This window comes from Amblyomma maculatum, unplaced genomic scaffold, assembly GCF_055883805.1.
Source record: "Amblyomma maculatum isolate TAMU_Amacu unplaced genomic scaffold, ASM5588380v1 scaffold_46, whole genome shotgun sequence".
NCBI classification, from domain to species: domain Eukaryota; kingdom Metazoa; phylum Arthropoda; class Arachnida; order Ixodida; family Ixodidae; genus Amblyomma; species Amblyomma maculatum.
Genome location: NW_028146771.1, coordinates 114,591 through 137,508, shown reverse-complemented (window position 1 = coordinate 137,508; position 22,918 = coordinate 114,591).

Below are 22,918 nucleotides of genomic sequence, written 5' to 3'. Positions count from 1 at the left end.
AAGATTCTTCTCACAAATCCCATTACTAGAAGCATATCCATCATATGGATACCAGAACACGAGTCTGTCCCTGGCAACGAAGCTGCGCACCTGCTGGCCCGAGATCTCTACCACCGGGCAGCGGGAGAACAGCCCGAATGCAAGGGAATTAAAGATTGCGCTATCACATACAATAAGATCACAGAATTTTACAAATTAGATCGAAAAGTATACCCTCCCCCAGATCGGTCTCCACTAACAATGAAGCACACATCTGGAGGTGGTGGTGGTAAGAACATTTATTTACACAAGGATGTTTGGATCGGCCCGTAAGGGGCCGGTCCTTACAAACACTAGGTGGAGGTCCCTAGTTGGGGACCCCAGTGGCGGTTGCCGCCGCTCGGGCGCGTCCGACTAAGGCTTGTTGGGCCTGTAAGTCGTGGCAGCCGAGCAGGACCGCCTCCCAGTTCTCCCGGGTTGGGTTGGGGATGGGGGGAATAGACGGGTTGGAGGGGCAGGCCCACACCATGTGATAGATGTCAGAAGACACCGCTCCACAGTGTGGGCAGCTGCCACTAAAGGAGGGGTCAAAATGTTTTAGGGCTGCCGGGCACAGCAATGTATTGGTGAAAAGGCGGAGAAGGAGCCGCTCATCCGCCTTTTTGAGACCTTTACATGGGCTGGGGTAAAGGCGATGACAATTTTGATAGTACGTCGTGATATCTTTGAAGGTGTAGGCCGGATTAAAATCGGGTTCCTGATCGGGTAGGGAGGAGAAAACAGCCCGGTGAGAGAGCGCGCGGGCGGCTGCGTCTGCTGCCTCGTTTCCTGCCAAACCCTGATGAGCAGGGTCTTCCATGAGTGTGGTGTGTTGGATACGGAGTCGCGCAAGAAGGCGGCGACCCGACTCCGTTTGCGACAAACGCGTGTACTGATTTGTAAGGTGGGCCTCTCGGAGCTCCCGGAAAGTATTCACCACCCCAAGGGCCATAAGACGCCTGTTTGAAGTAGTGATGGGGAGGTCCAGGGCACGCTTGACAATTTTACGAAGGATAACCTCAAGGGCATCCTCCTCTTGTTTCCGTAGGTGGAGATACGGTGTCGAATATAAAATCCGACTGGTCACGAAGGCGTTTGCCAGCCGCAAGGCATCCTTACTTCGCAACCCCCCGCGTTTGTTTGAAACCCGGCGGACCATGCGGCCCACCTGGTCCCCCACCTTACGGAGTTTGGCCAATGTAGTGTCTGATCGTCTGTGTTTGTGTATGTAGAGTCCGAGTACCCGTATCTCGTCAGCTTCTTGTATGGGACCACTGTCTAAAGATAGAGTGATTTGAGTTGTGCACTTTCGCGAGTGGCGGAGGTGCACAAATTCTGATTTTTGTGGGGAACACTGAAGACCACAGCGGCGGGCGTAGCGGTCTACTATCGTCGCAGCTGTTTGCAGGCTGGTTTCAATGTCCCCGATACTGCCATGCGTGGCCCACAGGGTGATGTCATCGGCATACAGGGCGTGCTGCACACCAGCGACACCATCGAGCTGGGCAGGCAGGTGCATCATAGCCAAATTGAAGAGCAGCGGGGAAAGTACTGCGCCTTGGGGGGTTCCCCGCGTGCCGAGTAGGTAAGGACCATGCTCATTATCTTGGATGCGAATGTAGGATTGACGATCCGTGAGAAATTGCTTGATGTATTGGAATGTGTTGAGACCACAGTCGGTCTGGCTTAGGTGGGTGAGTATAATCTCGTGTGTTACATTATCAAATGCCCCTTTGAGATCTAAGGCGAGTACTACCCGGTCATTATGGGGGCATTCGAGTGGGTCAAGGACTTCCCGATTGAGTTGCAGGAGGACATCTTGAGCGGATCTGTGTGGGCGGAATCCGAACATGGTGCCTGCGAATACATGTTTTTGTTCAAGATATTCAGATAGCCGGTCCCGCACCATCGTCTCCATTAGTTTGCCCACACAGGAGGTGAGAGAGATGGGACGGAGGTTATCTGTGTCAATTGGTTTCCCTGATTTAGGAATAAAGGTTACCAGAGCCGTTTTCCAGTCGCTTGGCAGGGGGGTGTCCCCGCGCCAAATCGCATTGATGTAGTCGAGGAGGGACTGGTATGCCGAGTCGGGCAGGTTCGTCAAAAGCTTGACGGTGACCTTATCCCTTCCCGGGGCAGTGCCTCGTTTCATTTTTGCAAGAGCCGCCCGCAGATCATGGAGCTGGAAAATTTAATCCAGCTCTGTGTTCTCTCTTCCTGCATAAGAGTATGATGCTCCACGGGGGTCTTAGGCTGTACACAGATACTGGTCCCGGAGTTTCTGTGCCAGTTGTGTCGTGTTGCCAGAGAAAGCATGCATGGCTCTCTGCAAATGTTTCTGTGTTTCAGTTCGTGTTTGGGTTGGGTCGATGAGGGCTCGAAAGAGGCGCCATGTGTTGCGGCTAGACATTTGTCGCGTGGCCGTGTTGCATCTATCCACCCAGTTGGAGTCGGCGAGATGGGCCGCGTACTCAGCCGCTTTCTGGGTGAGCTCGGCAATTCGAGCTTTAAGCTTTCTGTTGTGTTTCTGGCGTCGCCAACGGCGGACGAGGCTGCGACGGGCTTCCCAGAGGTGTAGGAGGTGGTTATCCACGTCCGTAACAGCCTCTGAGAGCTGGATCTGTGTTTCATGCGAGCGAAGGTGTGTCAGCAGCTGTTGAGACCATGCTGAGTAGCCTTGCTCGGAAATGGGTGTGTTATCAAGTGAGTCAAAATTTTGTCTGAATTTCGTCCAATCTGGGATACGGGCTTGTGTTGTGGGACGTTTGAGCGGGCGTGTGTGTATTGTAATGTTAAGGATGCAGTGGACACTACCGAGGGTTTCCTTGGTGTTGAGCCAGTCTGCGTGTCTTATGTTGCGAGTGAAGGTTAAGTCCGGACACGTATCCCGTGTCACGGAGTTTCCTAACCGTGTTGGGCAGACCGGGTCAGTGTGGAGGGTGAGGCCCAACGTGGACGCAAGTTCCGCCAACTTACGTCCGCGCGACTCCTCCTTGCGATACCCCCACAGCTGACTGGGAGCGTTAAAGTCGCCCACGATCAGGAGGGGATCGCGACCCGCTACTCTTAGCGCGCGGCTGAAGAGGTCCGCGAATGTCACTCGCTTCAGTTTGGGAGGGCAGTACACGTTGAGTACATGCAATGGCGGGTCCCTGCGGCGGAGTGGTAGGATTGTCACCATTACATAGGAATAATCTAGTTGGAGATCGAGATCCACTAAGTTGGCTGTGCATGCTTTGTGTACGAGAAGACAAGACGCGGGATCCTGTTGGAACGTCGTGTAATTTGAAAGTGTGGCGCCCAGGCCTGGCTCCTGGAGGGCAACCACGGCTGGTACAGACTCGAATGTTTCAAGGTAGAGGCGGAAATTGGCCCGCTTAGTGCGGTCCTTAAAACCTCTACAGTTTCATTGTGTTATTAATGTTGAGATGGCCGAATTGGAGGTAGAAGAGCGTCTTTGACTAAGGTGTCTCGCCATGATTGAACATTTTTGGAGGGGAGGAGGAGGGAGTGGCTGCCCCAGAGCCAGCTACCTGCGGCACCAAGGGGGTTGCGGCAGGAGCGGGGCAGCTTTCCTCATTGTCCGAATCAGTGATCCGACGGTTGGAATTTTGCAGGACGGGATACGTCCCTAATGGGCCCCGACCGACGGAGGAGGCGGGGGTTGTCCGAGATGTGTTTTGAGACGAGGGCCCCGACCGACGGAGGAGGCGGGGGTTGTCGAGATGTGTTTTGAGACGACCGCGGGTATGGCAGTTATGACCTTGGTGAAGATCTGGTCCATAGCGGCCTCGATCATAGATTGCATTTTTGAAGATAAGCGTTCCTCCATCGCGGAGATCGCTGTCACGAGGGCTGGCGACAGCTCCGCATCGCTCTCCATCGCGTCCGAGTTCTGTGGGCTCGGAGCGGCGGACGCCAATTTTGATTCTAAATTTTGAATTTTGTTCAGTAAAATTCATTCTGTGCCCGGAGCACGTCAATCTGCTTTTTGTATTCCGCATCGAGCGCGGAGACGGTGAGTGGGGAAGAGGGATGCCGGGGAGAAGAGGAGGCGATTCCCGCCCAGTTGCTCACCTGTTTGCATTGTTGGGGGCGCGGATGCCCGGGCGCCGGCAGCGCCACCCGTCTTGAGAGCCGGCAAGTGGTGGTTTTCCGTGCCACTGGGCGGTGGCGGTGGAGGCGCCTTCTTCTTCCCAGGCGGCGTTTTGATGTCGGTAGCAGTAGGAGCAGGCGGCGTTCCGCCATTGCCACCTGAAGCTTGCTGCCTTGGCTGCCGCCGTTTTGCTGGGGGCTCACGGCGTTTGGCCTTGGGGCCTGGTACCTTCAGCTGGCGGAATTTTCCTGTGCAGTCACGTGAGTTGGTAGGGTGGGCTTGCCCGCACACTGCACAGGATGGAGTACATTCATGAGGTGCCTTGACCCCGTCGACGGTCGGCACCGTTTGGCCACACAGGCCGCACTTTTCGTTGTCCGGGCAGGGGCATGTGTCCGCCCGGTGGCCCAAGGTACCGCATCGCACGCAGGCCGGGACAGTTCGCTTGTACGCACGTACAAGGGTCACCTCTGAATTATAGTGAATGAATCGCGGCACCACTTTGCCCACAAAAGTGAGCGCCGCGACGTTTGATTTTCCAAGCTTGCGGATATCGGCAAGCTCTCCAGCACGCCACTGGATCTTGTTTTGGAGTGACTCACTGGTCTCGTAGTTGGCAACGGTGATGACGCCGCGACACACATCACCAGTCAGTTTCAATTGGCCGTACATGGGGAGGTGACCTTTGGGTGACTCAATTTCAAATTCACGCAGAAGCTTGTCAGCGACGTGCGGTTGTCGGGTGCCTGCGACGATAAGATTTTGCTCCCACGTGGGGAGGAGGCTGAGCGATGCTGCGGCCTGGGTGCCCAGGTAGGCCGCGAACGCTGCTCCCAGCTCGCCATGTTGGAAGACATCCTTGAGAGCGACGGTCACCCGGGGCTTCAGGATGATGACAATGTCTTCGGGGTGAAGCCGCGGAAACGGCTTTGGTTTCCAAACGGGTCCAGAGTTACGTGGGGGCCCGCCGTGAAGTGCTGCAGTGCGCGCAGCAGCGTTTTTGCTGTGTTGAGGGGTCATTCAACTTGGTGTCCGCCTTCTTGGCGTTCCGCTTGCGGGAGCGGCGTTCAAACGAATTTGAATAGCCTCGGGTTCTCGATGGGCGCAGAATCCGGGCTATCAGGCGCAGAAGTTGCCGAAATCTCGGACCAGGTCATGGTGGCCGGGTCGTAGCCACGTTGTAGCTGTTGAGCCATCTTGCCGCTGTTGGGCGACTCACCCACGGCCGGGCTGCGGCGCAGCCGTTAGGCCTAGCGTCGCCGCCACGACACGCAAGTGATGATCGGCCCTAAAAATGCCTTAATAGTCCCACCTGTGTGCGGGTGGGGTCCACAGGTAGCTGCCAATTTCACACAGACAGTCGCAGCTGGCTTGATCTGGAGGCGATTACAAGCTCATAACTACATCTGCCCTGTCTGGGTTTTCTTACACAGACCGGGGAGGAAGAAGATTCTAAATGTAAAAATTTCGGACAAAAAAGGCACGCTAGATCATATAATATGGCAATGCACCGATTCCCCAGGCGCCGGCATTAAGATTAATAGTAGAGAAGCCTGGGTGGTTTGGCTGCGGAAGCGGAGATCCCACCGTTCAGCGGCACGCGTCCCGCCTAGCGGCTGAGGCCGTGAAGATTGCTTGTAACCTCACCTGACCTCAGCATGCGGGGCCCTCCTGACCCGCTCCCCGACCTGCGTGCCGGGGGCGGGAGATGAAGGGCTCCTTTTCGGTGGAATTAAAGTTTTCATTCATTCATACCACCAAGTGTTTTTATCGTATGCTAACATCGCACAGCACACGCCCCTGCTTTTCATCTGCATCCAAGAGCGGCCGCCTCGGCCGGCATTGGATACCGCTTCCTTGGTACATTAGTAAAGCGCTGTAAAGACTGCCCACAGCGGCGTGACCATTTATTTCCCCATCATCTAAGTATCAGTTATTATAAAAGGATAGAGATTATTGTGGTATAAATTTTCTTGTTGCAAATAAAACTATTCTGCCATTTATTACTGAGAACTTAGCACAGCGCTGAATGCAGTGAAGTTTTTCTATGTTCAGTGATTGTTTTTGTACTTTTAGGAGACGAGATGTGGGCATTCGCAACGTGTTAGGGTGCCGCATGCATTTGAGGGCAATGTAATGTTGGTTGCGACACTGAGTCTCGTATCGATAATGACCTAGAGTGACTCCCTATTACACCCCTCAAGAGACATGAGAATATGCGTTTTTAGAGATACGAATGCACATATAGCTTAGAGCAGAAGGAAGGTCAGTAATGAAAAAATAGGCTGCGTAATTTTCATTTTTTATATCTTACAGCTTTTGAAAAATTTACAAAACAGTATTCTAGCAGGTATAGAGCTTTAACAGGTTTCAATACCAACAATAAATAACATAGCTATAAATAACGCTTTAACAGCAGTAACCAAGTGGTGTGAAGATTGGTAGATGGCTATTAATGTTAAAAATTCCCTTTTTTTATCCATAACCAGAAAGATACACCAATCAAAATTTCACTACACGTTAAACAGCATTCCTCTTGATCCGGTGTCCGAATATAAATATTTAGGCATAACACTAACCTCTGACCTCAAATGGGATTCTCATGTTAACAACGTCTCATCAACCGCCTTAAAACAGTTATTTTTCAATAACAGACGCCTCAAACTAGCCCCATCGAAAACAAAACTAGTTGCTTATAAGACTTATGTCAGACCAATTCTAGAATATACTAATGTTGCTTGGTTTCCTTTCACTAACAAGTTTATTAAACAAATAGAAGCAGTGCAGAGGAAGGCGGTCAGATGTATATTTAATAAATACAGGTTGACAGACTCACCAACAGAACTGCTCAAACACAAAGGACTACTAACCCTTCAAAACAGAGCAAAACTAGCCAGCCTTAAAACTAGGTAGCGACTCATACACTATCAATTGAAAGTCGACAATTCAAGATACATATCAAAATCACAAACGCGACAAACAAGTGATAATCACACACACACTCTAAACAAGGTTTCGTTCCGTACTGACACTTTCAAATATTCATACTTTCCTCGTGCTATACGCGACTGGAACCCCTTGAACACATCAATTGTTACTAACCCATCATTAAATTCCTTCAGCACACGTGTGGAAAATCAACTACTTATATCTCAGTAATTATTCAGTTCTTATGTCACTACGATGTTATTCCTGGCGTTTGTGTTTTCGCTTGTGGTTTTATTTGTCCACCAAAATCTTGTCACATTGTCCTCATTCTTGTTAAATTGCTATACGTATACTTTTACGTATAATCTCGTGTCATATTTTTTATGCACTTCGATTAATTATCTTTGTTATGTTTGTGCCTCTGTACTTTTCAATGCCCTCTCTGTTACGATCCCTGATGGTATTGACAATATCGAAGAAATAAATAAATAAATACACAAGTTTTCATTCATAAAATTATTCATGTTTTGCTGGATTTATTGCGTACTCAAAAAGCACAAATACCTGGATTCTGTTATTCCTCGGTACGTCACTTTGTGGTAGAACCGATCACCCTGACTACCGGTGTATTTAGTTCTGAGGCACATACTGTTCTGCAGGTTCCAGGCGGTCTTTGTAACCCGGAATAACAAGAAATTTTTTCCAAGCCACTGAAATAAATTTCAAAAAAGAACGAAAGGAAGTTACTATCTTGTGTGAAAATCCAAGTGAATGTTTATACCGGTGACAATTATATACATAGCGCCTGAAAAGTGGAGCCGTACGCTTTAGTATTTAAATAGAAAGAGCAAAAACTGGGAAACACCTGAGCTCTGCCGCTGAAGTCATGATGTATAGAGTTTCACAAAATCAAATTATGTTTTTCAGTTTTAAGTTCTTCTTATTTATTTTTATACACTGACAGCGTCATCTAAAATTTGTTTTTTTTTATGACGCGTTTGGTACTTTCGAACATAATTGCCAATTTTTTTTCATATGAATTAAGTAAATGACAAAGTATACATTTTAAATTTCCTTAATTAGCAACATCAACCACTTGCTCTTCCTTCTGAGTAATTTGACATATTTTGAATTTTTTTCAATTTCTCATTTTCATTTTGTTTTATTTATGAACTATCAACTAATTTTGATGATTTCATCAGCACGTCTTCGGCTGTCGCACAACTATCTGTAAGCGATCACTACAACTAAAACAAACCTGATTCAAGTTTTAGGCACTTCTAGGTGTTTTTCCTACTAGCTACGCCAACTACTGCTACTAATATTACACGATGGCTTGCTTTTCCGCCGAAGAAGCTGTGTTAGCTATCGCTTAACACCACCAGGTTTCTTGCACTAAACCGTTCTCTTCTTCACAGCCACAACAAATTCGATATCAGTCCAACAATCTACCTCATCACAATGGTCACTCAAATAAACGCAAATTGGTCTAGGACTCCGATTGTATTTGAAGGTCTTGGAACCGATGTAGACATCAACATTACTATTACTAGTTCATATACTGAATCGATCGAACGTTGCTAACAAAATATTCTAATGTACTGATTATTGAAGCTAGGAATTTAGTTTCTAATGACCAACAAGGGCAGCATACCAGCCCAGCACCAGAAACCGAAAATGATACAGGCTCGCCTTGAGAGACAGGGGTTAAATCGCGTCAAAGACAGGTTAATCATCATTATCGGCCGAAATATACCCACTGCAGGGCGAAGGTCTCTCCCATATTCCTCCAATTGACCCAGTATTGTGCTAGCTGCATCCACTTGACCCTTGCGAACTTCTTAACCTTATCCACCCATCTAAATTTCTGCCGCCCCCTGCTACGCTTTCCTTACCTTGGAATCCAATTTGTTACCATAAGCGACCATATTGGTTGTCCTCTCTACTCACTACATGCCCTGCCCATGCCCATTTCCTCTTTTAAATTTCCACTAGAATGTCATTAACTCCGGACATTTCCACGACTCAATCTGGGCTCTTCCCATCTCTTGACGTTACACCTGCCATATTTCGCTCGATGGCCCCTGCGTTGTTCTCAACTTAAGTAGACATATAGATTGAGAAGTAGGCATATTTGCCTACCACGTTTAGTGATTCGCTACCTATTGTAAACTGTGGTTCCTTCCCGATGATAGACAACATTACTTCTAATAAGGGAGTAATTACTCATTGCATCCACCCAAGCGCAGCCATACGGCTACAAAGGAAAGCTAGGAAAGGTGGTTCCGGGTTCGATTCCCGGATCAGGACGAATTTTTCTTTAACTACGAAGTTTCTGAGAAAGCTGTATAGCTTTCCTTTATAGCCGTATGGCTGCGCTTGGGTGGATGCAATGAGTAATTACTCCCTTATTACAAATTCACTCCACCTTGGGGAATTCCCTTAAAATATTTGACGAACATAACTTCTGTATTCTGCATATCGATTTAGAAGCCTACCTTTCGGTTATTCCTGTCTAAGTCATCAGTCATTCTTTGCAGTCTTTTACCTGAATTACTTAGCAAGGCAATGGCATTAGTGAATCGCATATTACTGAGGTATTCTAAATCAACCTTGAAGGCCACTGTCTTCAATCCGTACGACGAACAACCACACAACAATTTGTGTGAACCGCTTTTACTTTGGTTTGTCACCGAAAGAATAACCACGTGGCTGCTATAGCGATAAACAAAAACAAGAAAAACCGAGAAAGTTTGAAGGAAACAATTTTCACCAAACAAAAAGTTGAAATGAACGACACCATAACGAGGCACTCACGTCAAACGTCCAGAATCCGCGTCCGCAGAATCCGCCTCGCCCGACGCTGTGCACTACGACGAAGAAAAAACCCCGCCTCCCCGTCCCGTGGCCTTGTTATCGGGAAACCACTATCCCGACCTAAAAGGTGCGGATTTGCTCTCATGCGCATGTGCTGCCGTGCGTGCTGTTGGCGCGTGTTTTAGTGATCGCGTTGCAGCGCCTGGGGAGGGCCGAAGGCCCTACAACTCGTATTTCTAACTGCTCCCATCCCAAGGATCTGGACACTCCCCCTAAGCAAGCTGTGAATAGCACTGGGCAAATTCACATTTCATTATGGGAATTTATTACTTTCCTTGTGCAGAAATATGAGTCCTGTGCAGCCACTATATTATCTTCCACTACGTTTACATATGGGTTGTCAGTACCCTTATTTTTCAATACCTGCGAGACTGCTGAGGTTTCTACAAAGTTTCTACTGAGCCTTGTCGCAATCAATGAACACTATGTATAAGGGCTGGTTATAGTCGGAACATTTTTATATCACCAGATTCATGGTATGAATATGAGCGATAGTGGCGTATCCTTTCAAAGTCCTGCTTGACCTTTTGCTTGATAGAAATCTAAGGTTGTCGTGATTCTGTTAGCGATTACCTTACTAAACGCTTTATATGCAACATATGTTAAGCGGATTGGCCTGTAATTTTTCAAGTCCTTAGCTTCTCCTTTCTTATGAATTAAGATAATGTTTGCTTTCTTCCATGACTCCGACACCGACGATGGCAGCAGGCAGTGCATACACAAGGTGTTTTTTTTTAGCATGATAGCTCCCGTTCTTTAGATAATCTGTAGTTACCTGATCCTCCCCAGCGGCTTTCCTCCTTTGAATAGCCTATAAAGCTTTCTTAACGTCTTCCTCCGTCATTGGTTGAACGCCTGACTGATTTTCACTACTGCCTATCTCATTATTGTCCAGGCTACTATTGCTACTATATACAGAACTCATTGGCTACTTTGACAATCCTGTCCATATTCTTGATGATATTGCCCGTCTTGTCCCTTAGCTCATACATCTGATGTTTGCGTATGCTCAATTTTCTCATTTTAAAACAGCACTAGAAGCACGGACAGATACAACGACAAACACACATTATAATAGTGAAGCATGTCTTCATATGCAAAGCGAATGATAGAAAGTGGACAACCAGTTCCAGAGCGTGACATAAAACGTCATCCTCTTCCGTCCAAAAATGCCTTTTCCTTCGCATAATGTATGAGGGAAGTGCTACTTGCGCATGTTTTTTTTTACCAACATGCGCATGTCCAAACAACTCGCCCAATAAGCCATTTTGCCCAATTTTCTCTTCACTGCCTTAAGGCTGCCCATTCTTCAGAGCTTGTTAAATTTTCCCCATGTTATACTTTCTTATGTCAGCAACTTTAGGCTTACTGACTAGCTTTGATATCTGTGCCAGTTTCATCCTGTTTCTTGGATTACAATCATTATCATCATCATAAGCCTGACTACATCTACTGCAGGGCGAAGGCCTCGCCCAAATTTATCCAATTAACCCGGTTCTGTGCTAGCTGCATCTATTTGACCCCTGCGAACATCTTAACCTCATCCGCCCACCTAACTTTCTGCCGCCCCCTGCTATGCTTTCCTCCCCTTGGCCGTTCCGTCGATGGTGACGATCACGTTCGGCGGCAGCTCTTGGATTTTCCCGTTTGGAGCATAAGCAGCTCTGATTTCTTGGGAGCGCAGCTCAGTCCACACTACTTTGCGTACTCGTGCATGGTCAATGCCGCTTTCTGCAAGGCTTCCTCCATCCAGGCATCAGACCGGGCTCGAGCCATCCACACTGTAATATCGTCGCCGTACAAAAAGTGGCCTACACCTTCGATTTGCTTGAGTAGACCGGGCAGGGGCAGGAAGGCCAGATTGAAGAGCAGGGGCGACAAGGCCGATCCAAGTGGGGTGCCCCTATCACCGAGCTCGACAGGGTCTGACTTCTCCTCCCCTATCCTGATGGTCGCTGTTCCGTTTTACAGAAAATCCTTGATGTAGCCGAATGTCCTTCGGCCAGACCTGGTCTTATTCAGATTCCGCAACACTCTCGCATGAGACACGTTATCAAACGCTCCCTTGAGGTCGAGGGCGAGTACCCCGCGCGGTGCGTGCCGCGTTGCCGGCTTCACTACCAGTTCGTGAAGTTGGATCATCACGTCTTGGGTACTGAGATGTTGCCAGAGGCTGTACATTGTCTCCGGCATCTGATCCGTTTCTTCGAGGTACTTCTGTAGGCCGTGGAAGACCATGCGTTCCATCACCTTCCCCGCACAAGACGTGAGGGAGATGGGCCGCATGTTGTCTATCGTGAGGGCCTTGCCGGGCTTTGGAATGAAGCAGACCTCGGCATCCTTCCATTCCTTCGGCAACCGCGAGCTCTCCCAGGCTCTCCCAGCCCGCGAGCTCTCCTAGCTTTCGCGGACTGCTTTACCGCTGATGTTACCGAGTAGTTTGTATATTATAGCATTCCTGCCGGGTGCACTTCTCTTGTTACTTTATTCTATAGCTGTCCACAGATCCATCATGGCCGGTCCAACTCCTCGTTGCCGGATCCTTCGTACCTCTCGGGCACCGGGTATTGCCCCTTCTTTGTCTTAGGTACTTCGCCTTCAGGTCCTCCAGGCGCCTGCGGCCGTCTCCCTTGTACATGTTCAATATTTTGGTAAGGTTTCTGTAAGGCCGCGGTGGCCCTTTCTTTAATGTTTCGGCGCGCGCGCCGCAGAAAACGGCGATGGAACGTTCTCCAAGCTACGAGAAAGCGACGCGACCGATTGCGTCATCTCGGCCACCGCGCTGCGCCTCCTCGCCCTCGTCGCCATGCGCGGAGTCAAGCGTGCATTCCCCCACACGGTCCCGGCTCTCCTCCTCGCTTCGCGCGGGAGGGCTGCGCGTGTTAACCGTGTTCGAGAAAGTTCGAGGCCTCTCCAGAAGGCCAGGGGGAAAGACATAGCTTTGGCAGCGCTAAGCTGTTTTCCGTTCCTCCTCCGCATCTAGAAGGTTTGGCGCTGGCTATTTAAGAGCGCGCCGCGCAGTCACCGACGGTTCTGTTTCTGATTCGATTCTCGCTCGGAGAAGACAGCATAGCAGGCAGGCCCCGACTGAGAAGTTGTTAAAAAGAGTAATGCGCTCGTTTTGCTGTTAGTTTTTAGCTCAGTCTCTTTCGTAAAGTGTGTTGCCTCTCTGTCTCGTGTGAACAAGTTTCCTGTATCTTGTGTTTGTGTTATATAAAGTTAATGTTCGTTTTGTTACTACAAATTCGTTGGCCTTCGTCTCAGTGTGTTTGTGTGTGAACTGCAAGTCGCCCGCCGAATCGAGGAGCACCTTGGAGAGGTGCGGAATAAGAAACAAGAAGAACCTTGTGATTTTTACTGGCGCAGTCGACAGTACGATTCGGCAACTGCAGCACTCCGCAAGCCCAGCCCGTTACTCGAGCCGTCGCAACGTTATCGGCGCTCACCGAAGTCTGCCGCCGGCCGTTCAAGGTGGAAGAGCGTCGCCGCGTGCAAGGACCTAGGGATCCCAAGAGGAGATGGTCAGAGGCAGCGGCGAATAGGAGTGCCCACCAGAAAGGAGCGGCGCGGCAAGGAGGGAGCAACCGTTGCTGAGGTGCTGAGATCTTCCGGTCGTTCGGGATAGGAACTTCATCGATGCATACAAGGACCCAGGGACCCCAGCGGTGAAGGTCAGAGCCAATGACTATCGGAAGTGCCCCACAGCGAGGAGCGACGCGGCGAGAAAGGCGGAACCGTTGCTCAGGTGAGCGGGATTTCTTGCGTCCGTTGGTGTGCGTGGCTCAGGCATTAGGAGCGGGAGGTGCGCGTTGTCGACGTCTAGTTAGTTAGGTTAGCAAACATGAACACCAGAAAGTCAGTGTTTTCCGGATGGACCAGAGTGTCCGTAAGAGTCCTCATAGCCTCACCGAGACGGAAGAATTGCGTAACAAAGACGACTAGTGAGGACCTAGCAAAGCGTCGAGAGGCACAGGCGAAAGCAGAGACAGATTTAGAAATTAGAAAGATGGAGATAGAATTGAGAAAGATGGAGGCAGAATTGAGGATGTACGAACTAGAAAGTCAAAGAGTGATAGCGGAGGCAGAAGCTCGAAAGGTACGAGCAGAGGTCCAATTATTGGAAAGAAGACAAATGCCTCGTGGTATCCAAATTGAAGCAAGTAAAGTAGAAGAAACTAAAAAGAACCCTTCTAAAGAGCGCCCCCGAACAGTACTTTTAGGGAGCGTGTCTGGTGACGAAGCAGCCTTGCCGGCCGACACTGCCGCGAGCACTACGCCGGCGGAGATAACCTTCGCCGGAGCGAGCGATGCTGTCGGCGAGCGCGATGCGTTGCCGGCCAGCGAAGTAAACAAAGCCAAATTATCGGCTCTAGTCTTCCCTATAGAAGTGCCCGCGTGTTATCAAATTACCGAGGGCGTCAGCGTCCCGTCAGGTGCACCGGAAGGCGCGTGACAGCAGGAGACCGAACTCAAACCCACCGTAGACGAGGTAATCGAAGGACGTAAAGCTGCGGCGTGTTTACAAACTGATCCTGACGCGTTAAATGCAGCAAATGCGAGTGAAACAGCGGCACCGGGCGTGAGTGCTTATCAAGAACAGGGCGCCACAGTTGATTCAGTGACAGCGGTCGCGAGCCATGCTATCGGCGAGATCAGCGATCATCCGTCGACCGCAACAGATGCTGCCTGTAGGGCAGAAGTTCCAGCAGCTGTCGCGAACATCAAAGTCAGCACCGCAACAGTCGCAGAATTGGCCGCCGCTAGCACTTGTGAACCCGAGCCGCTCAGTAAAGCGACGAGTCTAACATTCGAAGGCGAATGGTTAGCATGCTGCATTTTTGCAGACCTACACGAGCGGCACGATGCCGCGCCCCTCCCTAGCTTTAACGAGTATCGAGATGAAACAAATTCTCCACTTGAGCCTGAGCAGCGTTGCGCCGGCGGGCGTGAGCGGTCCTGCTCACCTGTGCATGAAAGTGCGTGCGCTCGCGAGCCTGGAGTGGCAAGCGAAGCGTGCAAAGAACACTTGCCGGACTTGACCACATGTGATGTGTGCGGAACTACAGGATCTGGGACTTTCTCTAACGTTTTGCATGCTGTGCAGTGACCGAGCGCGAGAGAAGCGCTTTTGAACTTCGTGCTTGTGAATTTTGTGCGCCAGGAACTGTGACCAGCTTTGAATGTCATTCGTGCCACCCTGAGACTGTGAGCAAAGGGAAATGTGCCTGTAGACTGTGTTATAGCGGAAGGAAAGTCGCGGCCTTTTGCATATGTTCGGTTTGGCTGGGCAAAAAAGCCCCGCAATCCTCTTATGGTGGGACGTGTAAGGCCGCGGTGGCCCTTTCTTTAATTTTTCGGCGCACGCGCCGCAGAAAACGGCGATGGAACGTTCTCCAAGCTGCGAGAAAGCGACGCGACGACTGCGTCATCTCGGCCACCACGCTGCGCCTCCTTGCCCCCGTCGCCATGCGCGGAGTCAAGCGTGCATTCCCCCGCACGGTCCCGGCCCTCCTCCTCGCTTCACACGGGAGGGCTGCGCGTGTTAGCCATGTTCGAGAAAGTTCGAGGCCTCTCCAGAAGGCCAGGGGGGAAAGGCATAGCTTTGGCAGCGCTAAGCTGTTTTCTGTCCCTCCTCCGCATCTAGAAGGTTCGGCGCTGGATATTTAAGAGCGCGCCGCGCAGTCACCGACGGTTCTGTTTCTGATTCGATTCTCGCTCGGAGGAGACAGCATAGCAGGCAGGCCCCGACTGAGAAGTTGTTAAAAAGAGTAATGCGCTCGTTTTGCTGTTAGTTTTTAGCTCAGTCTCTTTTGTAAAGTGTGTCGCCTCTCTGTCTCGTGTGAACAAGTTTTCTGTATCTTGTGTTTGTGTTATATAAAGTTAATGTTCGTTTTGTTACTACAAGTTCGTTGGCCTTCGTCTCAGTGTGTTTGTGTATGAACTGCACGTCGCCTGCCGAATCGAGGAGCACCTTGCAGAGGTTAGGAAGTTTTAAAGAAGAACGAGAAGAACCTGTGATTTTTAGTGTTGCGATAGGTCGCAGGTTTGCTACACAGCGGGTCGATCAGATGCCTCAACAGACACCACATCTTCCACGTCGAGAGCGTGCCCTGCAGGCCGTCGCAGGTCTTAAGCCAATTTTTCCTGCATAGTTTGGCCGCGTGCTCGGCGATCTGTTTGTTCAAGGCTGCCATGCGCTCGGCCAGCTTTCTGTTGTGCCTCTGACGTTTCCATCGCCGCGTTAACGAGTGCCAGGCCGCCCACATTTGGGTCAGTCTTGCGTCCACGTACGGTGTCTGCGACGTCGTTGCGAATTCTTGGGTAAATTTTGGAGGGTCTTCTGGTCCTTAGGATAATCGGCCTACTACTTCAGATCGACGGGAAGGCACACGCCGCCGTGACAAAGATCAAGACTACAACCAAACATATACTCAGCATGATTAGAAAGGTATTTAACAGAAACCGAGGCCTCAAAGAGGACGATGCCGTGCGCCTGATACGCGCGTTAGTCGTGTCGCCAGTTACCTACTCCGCCCCTTATCTCCAGCTGACGAAGACAAATAGGGACATCCTAAACACGATACTTCGTAAGGCAACAAAGCAAGCACTGCGGATACCCATATACTCGTCCACACAAAGACAGCTAGACATGGGCGCCCACAACACGGTGGAGGAGCTCATTGAAGCCCATCTCCCTAATCATCCAGCCACACGAAACATCGACGAGCTGTCCTGAGCAAGATAGGATGGCAGATTGAGCCAGTACCCCTTAAAAAAGCCCTTCCGGAAGAGGAAGATGACCATTCAGACCAAACCCCTTCCCCAGAACATGACGCCGGGAAAGGACGACGAGAGGCGCACTGCGCGGGTCGAAGCTATACCCCGGAAATTGAAGAGAACCCCAGGGGCCCCTACGCGGACGCCTCGCTCCGAAAACACAGTGACCGTGCAGCTGCGGTGGTTACGTGAAAAGACAGGCTTATCGTCAGCGCATCCATAAAGACAACAGACCCCGCAGTTGCCGAAGAAGCCGCTGTGGCCCTCGCGCTTGCACATCCGAGAGTGGCTGGACACTGGCTGGACACCTATGACACTGGCTGGAATGGCTGGACATCTATGAATGCTTCAGTAACTACAACAGGGGAGACGATGCTCTAAAATTTCTGAATGTTTCTTTCTACCTGATTGAGATCGCTAGAACCTGGGTTATTAACTGTGAACCCCACACCACTACCTGGGCCACATTCACGAAGCAGTTCCGCTAATATTTCGCGGACCCAGCAGTTTGGACTGAGGTCGGGAAGAACAAGCTTGCCTCTCGCCTCCAAGGTCCCGATGAGTCGTACGCGTCTTACATAGAGGCCATACTTGCACCTTGCCGGCATATTAGTCCCACCATGCCGGAACCTGAACACGTACACCACATCTTGAAAGCAATTAATTCTATGGCTTACACCACCCTAATTGCCCAGAATTCCTCTACTGTTGACGCCATTATTGCGACCTGCCAACGCATCGACCAGCTGCAGTCCTCCCGATTGCAGCCCGGCATTGCTACTGGTCCGACCTCTACTGACCTGGATCTGCGGGCACTGATACGAGCCATCATCCGGGAGGAGCTCCAAGTCCTCAAGCCTGCCTGTCGACACGGGTGCGATCATTCTTCTGTACCTTCTAATGACGCGTCTCCGCAACATCATTAAAGATGAGCTGGCAACAATCACTCGACCTATAGTGTCCGAACCTCCTGCACCCCGCCCAGCATTGACTTACGCGCACGTCGCAGCATCACCCCCTCCTTTTGTTCCGCCGCCCCAACTGGCACCGCCCTATAATCATATCAATGCAATGGCGACGGCTCAACCGGCATCACCCTATTACCCACATTGGCGCCCCTGCCTACCAGTCTGCTACTACTGTGGCATTAGCCCAGGCAGCAGCAGCCATCGGCCCAATATTGGGGATTGATTGGGGATTACTGGCCCACAAGTGACCCAATGGTGCGAATGAGCTACCAATAATGTGCAGCCGTGCTATAGCATAATCATTATTGGCTCAGTGAACATCACCCATATCCGTTATTGGAATTCAACCGGCTAAACGCGGTCAATAATGCCCATGCATATTGAACAGCTTGCTATTTTGTATACACAATGAGACAACCTGGTCATTATTGGCCAACCAGCTACAATGGTTTGCCAATATCTTCCACACCATGGTATAACCTGGTAAATATTGTCCGCTAAATAACAACGGCTTCTCAATATTGAATTTATCTAGGCATACAGTGGTCAATAATGTCCAACAAGCTTTGGCGGCTTCCTAATATTGTAATATCTTGGTTTCTACTGGTCGATATTGTCTAATGAGCCTTGATGGCTGGCCAGCATTGCACATATCATGGCATAGGCTGGGCAATAATATTCTGCCAATATGGCTGTCTTGTCAACATTTATTTTATATTGGCATGCATTGGTCAATATTGCCAGTCATGGTCGCATGCCAACAATGTATACAGATCGGCTTTTAGTGGTCAATATTGTTTGATGGACTGTGATGGCTAACCAGCATTGGACATATCATGGCATAGCTTGGTTAATATTGTCCGGCCATTATGGTTGTCTTGTTAACGTTGATTATATCTTGGCATGCATTGGTCAATGTTGCCCCGCCTGCTTTGGTGGCATCCCAACATTGCATATATCTTGGTTGATAGTGGTCAGTATTTTGTAATGAGCTTTGATGGCCGGCCAGCATTGTACACATAATGGCATAAATTGGTTAATATTGTCCGGCCATTATGGTTGTCTTGTCAGCTATAATAAAATCTTGGCATATATTGGTCAATAGTGACCCGCCTGTCGTGGTGGCCTGCCAACAATGTATACATATTGCATTATATTGTTCAATATTGTTTGTTGGACTGTGATGGCTAGCCAGCATTCAGTCCTAATGGCATAGGTTGGGCAATAATGTTCTGCCAATATGGATGGCTTGTCAAAATGAAATATATCTTGACATAGATTGGTCAATATTGTCGCATCACATTTGGTGGCATTCCAATATTGTATTTATCGTGGTTTCTAGTAGTCAATATTGTCTAACGAGCTTTGATGGCTGGTCACCATTGCAGATTTCAGGCTGCGGCGGCGCTAAAAAAACAGTAGAAGCAGTTCTGACCGACAAAGACATTTTTCAATGTGCATATATCCCAATATCATTGTTTTTGGACTAATTTCGTCCCAACTAAATTTTTCGCTGGCCCGGAGATCAGTTTTCGTTCAACTGTACAAGATATTCATACGACATACGTAATTTGGGCCACCATATATATAATGTTTTTTTGGGGGGATTAATGTACAGACTGTCTTAAAATTGTTTGACTGAGCTGACCACACAAAATGCACAGAAGCGCCCATCACGGAAAATGTAGAATATATTTTTCTGAATATAATTTTCGTGATTCACTAATTGCTGCGAATGACCTGCGATTATATTCGAGAACTTTGGTAGAGTACTCTTATTTACGATTTTAGGCACGTTTTATTGGTATGTAAAATTCTGCATATAATATCTTCGAGACAATTCCTGCAGACTAGAGGGCCGGATGTCGATCACGCGTGGACTTATAGCTAACACAGATAGTGTTCCAAACTTTAGCCAGGTGTTGAAAAAATTCTGACAGCACGTGGAATCTACACTGCAGAAATCTGCGAAGGCGAGATTAATACTGCTGTATACGGTGCATGACGTATCATTATCGATATCAACTAAACGCAGCGTCATTGCCATTGATACTGTCATCATTGTCATTATCACTAATTGCAGCATCATTCTCGTCGCTATCATCACGGTAGACAAGGAGAATTACGTATGGGGCTAGTTTCGCGATCCAGGGTTTAGCGCAGTTGGTTAAAGCGCTAGCTAGGCTAGGAGTCCGATTCCCGGTGGAGATGATTTGTTTTTCTGATCTCGTCAAACCAGGTTGATTGAAAGTGATAGACACATCAGTGCACAGATCCTGAACACATCTCGACAACAACTCTCGAGCATGGGATTTCGTTCCATGGGCCTATATATACGCATACGAGTGCACAAGCATACGCACACGCTCGAGCACACATCTGACAAGTAAGCGTTTAATAGATGCGTGTCCACGAAAAACCACCTGCGCAGTCAAGAAACGCAAGGTATACTTAAATGCAAAGAACGCAACAGAACGTGTGAGTCGCTTGAACAAACACCAGTGGCTACGCTTGGATAGTAAACGCAGAAACGATCGAATATATGCGGTGAATCCACATCCTGTAAACGTTTGTCCATAATTGGTAACACGCACGCGCAGCATCATTATTTCCGCCTTGTTTTACGCAATAGAGAGAAACCCTACATATGTTCAAGCGATAGCAGAGGTGGGAGAGATCGATAGCGCTAGCCAGTCAAACACTCACTGCATGATTCGCCATTACGCTAGCTGTTTCCAGCATTCAGCATCAGCACCGACTATACCACGCCTCAGTACTAGCTGTTTTTATAGACAGATATGTTGGGCTGTTTTCAAGGCCTTCGAATTCTAATATCTACTAAACACAAATTTGCATCTTATTCCTGTACTCTATAACGCTCTGCTGTGGGCTTCAGCAACAGCCAGATAAAGACTGAACGACATTGGCCATCGGTGTAGCAGCGCATAAACTATTTCAGCTCAAAGAAAAAATACAAGCAACATATATTCTACGCTATCTCTAGCTAATTCACTTGACAAGAAAAGAAATCTGAACTGTACTGGAGTGGTTCGTATTCTAATGCGACGTAACTCGCACATTGCTGAAACGTTGTGTGCATGTAGAAGATAATAAAAAAAATCAACGCACTACATGTGGCAAGGCAAACGAAAAAAATAAAAATTTAAAACAATTACCTACAGTGCAATGAATGCGCGCTCATATGTCGCCAGCATATATGGTAACAAAATTGAAATTGCATAATAGTTATTTTTGTTCGAAAGCTGCAATGCATGGCTCACAATGATGCATTGGACTACAGCTTTTGACAGCGTTCTCCTAAGCACTAATCAGAAACTATTCTTCAGGCATTCTATGCCTTATTATCCAACCATATAATCACCGCACCGAAGGAGTTTCCCTCCAGAGAGCGGAACAATTCTATCCCATCGTGTCAACCAGATAGCTAATGGCAATTCCTATATATTAAAAGTATTGCGAGCGCTATTTAAGCAGTTTTGGGGCATTTTTAGACAACATCACTGTCGAAGAATCTAACACATCATTGAAAATTAGGTTTCCTCTGAAATATTCTGCCGCTTTCACAAGCGCAGCTTCCGCGGGCTGAAAGATGAATTTACCACGCTTCTTTCTGAGGACTACACCTTGTCCCAAGTTGTAGATATATTTTCAATGTTGACCTTTGCTTTCTTTCTATTCTTTCTTTGCTGCTAATTTAGTTCTTCAGATCTTAGCTCGTCGAGTATTTTGTATCTCTTGCTGCTTTATATGCCCACGCTTAGTTCTATGTGGATTTTTTCTTGCTCTAAACGTTGACCTGATTTGAAAAAAAAAATAGAACTTAATAACATGGGAGTTTTAACCTTGAAGTACCGGTATGTTATGGTCGTTTTCGCTTTTGTTTTCCTTAATAGGAATACAGCAAGTATACGGCCTGCTGCATCGCTCAGTTGCGCGTGATGACGTTTCAAGAGCACTCCGTCATGAACCTGTGTGCCATCTTCTGTAAAAAAATTATGTCCATTTGTTCGAACCGAGAATGATTCCGTGAAAACTGAAGATTGTTTTACGTGTGTGATTATTACTTAAACACATAGGTAAAATGCATTTCGCATTAACAAAAAAAATGTAGCGAAATTATCACGCAACTGAAAACGTTACCGAGCCAGCAACCGAGGCGACCAAAGAGCTCCGAACGCACTTCTCGTTGTTTTAGCGAAGCCGAGGGCAAAACTCTGCGCATTCCTCCTCACATGCTCGGCGCAAAGAACATATGGTTTCCATTCTCTCGTCCTTTTGTCGCCTCTCCGCCCAAGGGCCTTGACTAAAGCAATTTTCCGAACCGCTTTCAACTTCATGTCTTGTGGCCTTTTCTCCCCGTGAAGCAGTCATCGCAAAAGGACAGCGACCTTCACTGCCCTTTCTTTCCTCCCGGCTAGGCATGCATTGCTCACAATGCCCCCCCGTCTACTCCACCGCACTCTTCCCTTCCTTCCCGCCAACTTCTTCTAGGATCTGTGGGATATTCTTGGGGTGGGGGGATACCGGACACGGGTTTTGCCGGCCTAATGTCGCGGCGGCACTCTTGGCGTCCGGGGGAAGGGGAGATGGGACGTGGGGAGGGGTGGGGGGGAGTCAACTTTCCTGGCTAGCAGCCTTCTGGGCTCGCGCGGTCCTACGGGACCTCCTCTTATGCCTCCTCTTTCGACAGATCTCAAGCAAAAAACAAGAGAAAGAAAGACAGAGAGAGAAAACACAACGACCCTTCTGCCCCCTTCCAACCGTGCCTCGAAACTCGACACAAGCGGTTGATTCAGAGGCGTCCGGCCGGCCACACAATCCCCCCCCCCCCCCGCTCGAGCTTCTCGAGCTCCCGCAGCTTTGGACAGCAGAACCGAAAACCAAAGCCTTGTGAAAGTTCCAATTCGTTTTAATGACCATGCCTGAAAGAGGATATCTGCGAGTATCACCAGCATTTTAAGTTGTTTGTTATAACTGAACTGAGCTTTCAGAGATTATTTCTTGCTTTGTCTCGTTGTAAGATTGCTACTTTTTCTTACCAGGTGTAATAAAGCATCAGATCACTGGGATGTACTTTGCCTGGCAACATTCATTTCGGGTTGTTGCAACTGAGGTCTGCGAATCTGCACTAGCCTTACGGTAAGACACCTTTTTTTTTGCATGATTTGGTGCTGTATGTTGTCAGCCTTGATCATCATGTCAATAACCGATATGCTTGCAAGAACAGAAAGCC